Genomic DNA, 6,239 nt, shown 5'->3' on the forward strand with positions numbered 1-6,239 from the left:
GAAGCAATCAGCACACACCAACGAGCTTCTCACCAAGCAAACGCTCAGGCACAGGCTGCTCAAACTTGTTTGCTTGAATTGAGAGTTCAGCTCACTGTATCACAACCTCCCATACCCTCTCACTTTCCCTATATCCCTACATTTCACATGAAAACTCGTACCAATAAGGAGCAGGCAATTGCTATGCTGAATATGGCTTCCTTGGGAGAGGGCTGTGTAGGGCTGGGGCAAGAATCCCCTTGGTCTGATCCCCAAGAAGCACAATATCTTCTGACTTGATTTAGATTAAAACCATACCCCAACTTCCATGCTGCGAGCGTTGCTGAAAAAAACAGGAATGCAAAACAGAGCGCTCTACTCAGATGCAATTCAGGAGAAGTGAAACCCTACCCCGGCCACATGAGCTAACCCCACCATACGCCGCTGCGAAACATTAAAAGTATGTCCATGTGAAAGGAACAAAAAACTCCCAAACCCTCTGGACTCTCTCAAAACCCGTACCTGCTAACGGTGACCTGGCAATGAATTTCACGCAAACCTCCTCAGGACTAAGAAATACCTGTAGGCAATAGTACAAAAGGATCGGTTTGAGTATTAAACGAGGAGACGCTTTCCTGCATTTCAAAGTAAAACGTTATCAACCCACTTGAAGAAGCCACCATCCAAAGGCAATGCAAACCTGATGTCAGTTTTTGGGATGAGACCTGCAGAGTCTGGTCCAAGACCCAACTGTGTGTGACCAGCAGAAACTCCCACTGCTTCCCCCCACCATGGAGCCGGGAGGATCTGATAATGAAAAGATGTCCAAGGACCTTCAGAGCAGGCCCTCAAACGTGACCGAAGGGTGCAATGAACACTGCAGCAGATGACACATCCACAAGACATTTAAAACACCAATTCTCCCCCAGGGAAAGCACTGGGGCAGGCCACACTTTGGGTATAGAGGCAAATCTAACCTTCAAGGACACCAGTAATGTTTTTGCAGCTATTGCAGGACCAGGACCCAGCCCCCAGACTCGCTGTCTACCGGCAGCAGTGGATGCTTACAGCAATTTCACCAAAGGATGAAGATCTCAGCAGGAGAAACCGTTCGTTGTATAGAGGGGCACTGCAAAGCTGTATAAAACACACTCAGAGATAATCTGGAAAAGTGGCATCAACAACAACAAGAATTAGGCGATGTTTTTGCTTTGATGTCATCCACACGATGTGGAAACACTGAATAGTTTATTCCTCAGTCATAATTAAAGTTCACTGTTGTACTTCTCCAAAATCACATTGAAAAACGCTCCATTGTTTTGCACTTTCTTTTGTAAAGCTGTTACATGTTCAGCTCCTAAAAGAATGTATTTTCGGAGAACCGTGCACTGATTACTTTAAAAAGTGAAGTTACTCTGCTTAGTTCTGCAACCTGAGAGCAACAAATGAAATTGTCAACCATGCATTTTTAAATGAACATTCTCATTTCAACATCTGGATTAAGATGCCACAATGAAAAACAGCACACAGGCTTCTCTCTCTTCTCTCCTTTCATACATCTCCCAATCTTACATTTCAGAACCAGCGAGTTTCAAAGCAAACAAAGAATCAGTTGGTGCTGCTAATGCCTCGCTTCTTACTCAATACCCTTATGTCATGAGAAGACCATATTTTTCAAATTTACATCTCCATGAGCCAAAGATTTCATATACATTCCCACCCCAGAAATATAAAGTCAGGAATACAGCTGAAAGTGATTACCTAGATGTTTTTATATGATGAAACTCAAAAGCTGCTTCAAGTGATTTACAAAATTTTCTGTTAGACAAATCCCACATCTGTGCTGACCACTTGCCTCCCAGATCTCAGCAGATGGTGATTTCAAACAGAAAAGTTACGACTCACTGAAAATCAGGGCATACCTTAAACTGTAATCAAGGGTTTGAGGGGTTTTTTCCCCCCGGAAAAATGTGTATAGTCTGATTTAATTACATGTCTACCTCCTTTCCACTGTTTCTTGCACAAACTCTACCTACAAAACTATAGTAGCCAGTGTCTTATTAGGGGAGATCCCCACAGCAGACAATCTTTTTCAGTAGAGGGAAAGAAAGTGCCATTTTCTTGGGAAGGGGGGGTGGAAATAACATAATTTAAATTAAAAAAAAAAAAGAAGAATGAGTGGGTTATTTGTTGTAAAAGACTGGACAGGGATATCTGCAAACAAGCAAGAGGTTGGTCACATTTTACCCATCGATTTAAGACCGCTGCTTTATCGGCAGTGCTGAGGTAGACGTACTCCCAGCACAGAAGGGGTGTTCTGTCCATGTCCAACTGGGATCACCTACCACAGTAGTCAAGCTACTAAAACAACAAAATTCAAAACTACCAACTTGTTCCTTTTCCCCTCCTTAGGACGAGGCAGAACAGACGTCTTCTTCACATGCAGAGAAAGATCACATGCCCCTGCCACACAATTCAGCAAAAGACACATTTCATGTGAACATGGCAGAAAATACATACAGCAGGGTATACAAATCCAACATTATAAGATAGAGGAAAACCACTCCATCCCAGCCAAAGTGTATTTACCAGCGTGAGCAAAGAGAGCCTCAAAGTGTTTTCAGATACTCGACTGAATAATCTCGGAAACATAATCAACATGTTTTGCATTTATTTAAAACCAGAGCAGAAGTATTTCAGCTCCAGTGGAAATGGGTTTGCCTTCCCAAGAAGAATGTGGGCAACACTCAAGCAGATGCATAAAACCAGCAGAAAGCAAACACAAAGCAAGAGGCAAAGCACAGACCCTACGCCACTGCAGCGCTGCATGGATGCACCAAGTAAGCATAATTAGAAAAGACAAGATTAGAAAGAATGAGGAACGTGACTGGGCCAAGTAAGCAACAAGTAAAAACAAAAGCAAAGGCGAATAAACAACAGCAAAAGATAAATGGCTTCCCTCCCAGTACGGACTCGCTTGCAGCATTTTCTCCTCCACCACCCCAACCCTCCTTTCTCCCACTCCTATGTGGACCATGTGAGAGGACCTACTCATCAGAGAATGTGGCCAATTTTTTTTTAATTTTTTTTTTTTTTTAGCAGAAATGACCGACATGTCCCACAGCAACAAAGTGCAGCAGGACAGCGTACTCCTGCTCTCCTCCAAAAGCCTGCGAGCTGTAAGCGCTCGAGGGACACCCAAATTCACCCCAAGTGTGGGTGGACTTTGCAGCGGGGATGGTCTGGAGCCGGCCAGGAGAAGGCTGGGATCCTCTCGGCAGCAGGGAGGGTGCTGCCCTGTCGCGGGTGCCGACAGACACCAGAGCACGTAGACAGATGGGGGCTGTTTACATTACCGAGATTCTCAGTAGCAATCAGGAATTAAAGCTGTTATTAAATCAACCCTCCAGAACTCGAGCAGATGTTCGTGCAAACAGATAACAACAGGGTGATGTTAAACCAAAACCCCAACCGAAACAAAGACATGGAGCAGCATCTCTCCCCCATGTTCTGCTCAGCAACGCCAGGCATTATCGGAAGACAAATCAATTATCAACAGCTACGTATAGCTACCCAAATCCGGAGCTGAACAGCTTAATTGAGGGATGTGTATCACGAGTTAAAGGCCTCCAATCTCATTTGGCACGTTACGGTTTTGTTCTTGAAAAGAAGCCCAATAATAGGGCTGGCTGTGGCTCAGACGGAGGCATAATGCCATCCTCCTCATTAATCAAAGGCTTTCCCCATGTCCAGATGTTTGCTGACTTGTACTGCTTTCTTTTATTACTGGTTTGGAGACAGAAATTGCTCTACGCTAAAGTTACTCAAATTCAACTGGTTGTTGCAAGACACGCAGGCTGTTAGTCCCCGGTAACTGCACCCCGACATTATTGAGTTACTGAGGCATTCAATGAAGAGTGGTTGATTTCTTCGACAACTCATACTAGTTTCAGCAATAACCATATGAGTAAGATGCTGTTTTACTTTTGGGACTGGGAATTTTACTGCAAGCCCAGAAATGAGCCTGGTTTTTAAGACCTATCAATGTTTGATGCCCAGGGTTTGGAAGAAGGAAAAAATCTTAAAAAAAAATGCAGAATACACCAGAGAAAGGCAATGTGCACTCTGATAGATGTTTCAGCAGGAAACCAGGAATGTAATAGCCACGTTATTTAATAATTCTGAGTAACAACAATGATGCTACAGCCAATATGGGATAGGAAGCCATCTCTCCCCAAAGCTTTCATGACCTCAGCAGATAAAAGTCACCAACCCACAATAGGAAGGCGCTGGCTGGAAGGGACCTCTGGGGGTGTTTGAGCCCTGCAGTCCCCAGCACTAAACCCTGCCCAGCACATCTTCACCCAGCCAAGCCTGACACCTCCAAGGACAGGGTCTCCACAGCCTCCGGGGGCTGAGGCTGACAGCTCAGCTCCCTGCCCGACATTCCCATCTCTCATCTCTGCTCTGTATCTGTAAGATCCCTTTCTTCCCATAAATCTATATAATTCTCTGGGGGTTGTCTCACAGAGAGTTTAGGAGTAGCCTTTAGTGCAAAGGAACCATAACTCAAAAGGACTGCCCAGATTTTTCTAATGCTGTTGTTTCTAAACAAATTAAGCCCACGAGGTACTGAACATATGCTCGACATCCCCAGCTCTTGCTGGCATGTTTTTGAAAAACAGAAAGTTTGTGCTTTTCTGGAGAGTCAGGTCATTAACCCGACTATTTAAAAATCAGCCTATTTTACAAGGAAACTTCTAACTGCCTGAACTACAGGTTATAAACCTCCTGTTTAGAAATCTGATATCCTGACATAATTGCCCTTATAACTTACAAATAGGCTCTCTGTTATCCATAGATTAAGCTTCCTCCAAAGCCACATCACATCTGCTTAGTTTTGAAAATATACAGCATGAGCTTCAATTACTTTACACTCCGCACAAAAATAATCCTGAATTTAACTCAGGGCTTCTTGGAATAAGAGTTTAAGACCCCATAATCTTTTTACTTCATGTTTTCTTGCAATCTAATAGATGGAAGTATTGGCCAACATGCAAAATTAATGCCACCTTCCACTTCTACAATTTCCCAACTATTTAACTACATTGCAGTGGAATTTTTAAAGCAAATACGGCAAGCAAAAGTCCTACCACCTAAATAATCTGAAACGTCCTGTAGGGAAATGGCCAGCTACTAATTGGAACCACAATCTTTTCACGTCCCTGTAGAAAGAGGGCTTGGTTTTTCAAGAAACCAGAATTAAGCTGTAATTTCTCTGAAGGATGAAGCTTCTGCTGCAACTCTCCTCGTTAATGAAACTGATCTCAGACCTCGATCTGTGACCACTCATGCAAGCTCCCAGTTAGAAGAGTCTGGATTTCCAAGGGGCAAACTGGGGGCCTTCAGCAGCAGCATCTAGGCTCACGGCGTCCAACACCCGAGAGGTTTTGCAGAACTGGGGGCTTAGTGACAAAAACCCGCAGCAAACGAGGGGAAAAAACAAATCTGGGCTTCGAAGCTGCTACGCCTGTTCTCAGGAGAAGGGAGGAGAAGGGACAGCACAGGGCGCAGCCAGGCAACAACCAACTTTTCATTAAACGCCTCCTTCGCCCGACGAACAACGCGAAGCGCCGGCAGAGGACGGTTCAGAGACCCAACCGGGGAAAACACCCCGGCAGAGCCCAAACGCGGGGGGTGCCCCACGGGGCTCAGCCGCTCCCCGGCCCTGCCGGTACCGGCGTTACCCCGGTCCCCACGGCCGAGGGACGACGCCTCGAGAGCCAACGCCTGCCCGCTGCTTCCCGCCGGCAGCCGCAATCACTCGCCGGAGAGGTGTTTAGAAATGGCACTGTGGGGCACCATCTTTTGAATTCTTACTCAATAGCTGCCAGAGATTAGATTTGTAAAGAGGTTTGGGTTTGTTGGTTTTGTTTTTTTTTTCAAACGTTGCGAGGTTGTTGGGATCTGGAAGCCCAGCCATTGCCTTCCTGCCCCTCACAGCCTCCCCTGTCTGGTCTGACAGAGCGGTTTTTGTCCGTGGTCTGTCTCTCGGATTAAACTCTCCGGATGCGGGGCTGCAGCTCGTGGAGTACCGAACACGCCAGCTCCCAAATGACACCAACAGCGACGGCCACCCCGCCGACTCCCCCGGCAGCTCCCGGCCGAGCCGGGCTCCAACTCGCTCCCCGACCACCGAACGCCCCCCCACGCCCCCAACACGGCGGCGGGGGCCGCGGCCCCTTTCCGCGCCCAGAGCC

The sequence above is a fragment of the Athene cunicularia genome, assembly GCF_003259725.1.
Source record: "Athene cunicularia isolate RWA chromosome 19 unlocalized genomic scaffold, athCun1 chr19_part1, whole genome shotgun sequence".
Taxonomy (NCBI): Eukaryota; Metazoa; Chordata; class Aves; order Strigiformes; family Strigidae; genus Athene; species Athene cunicularia.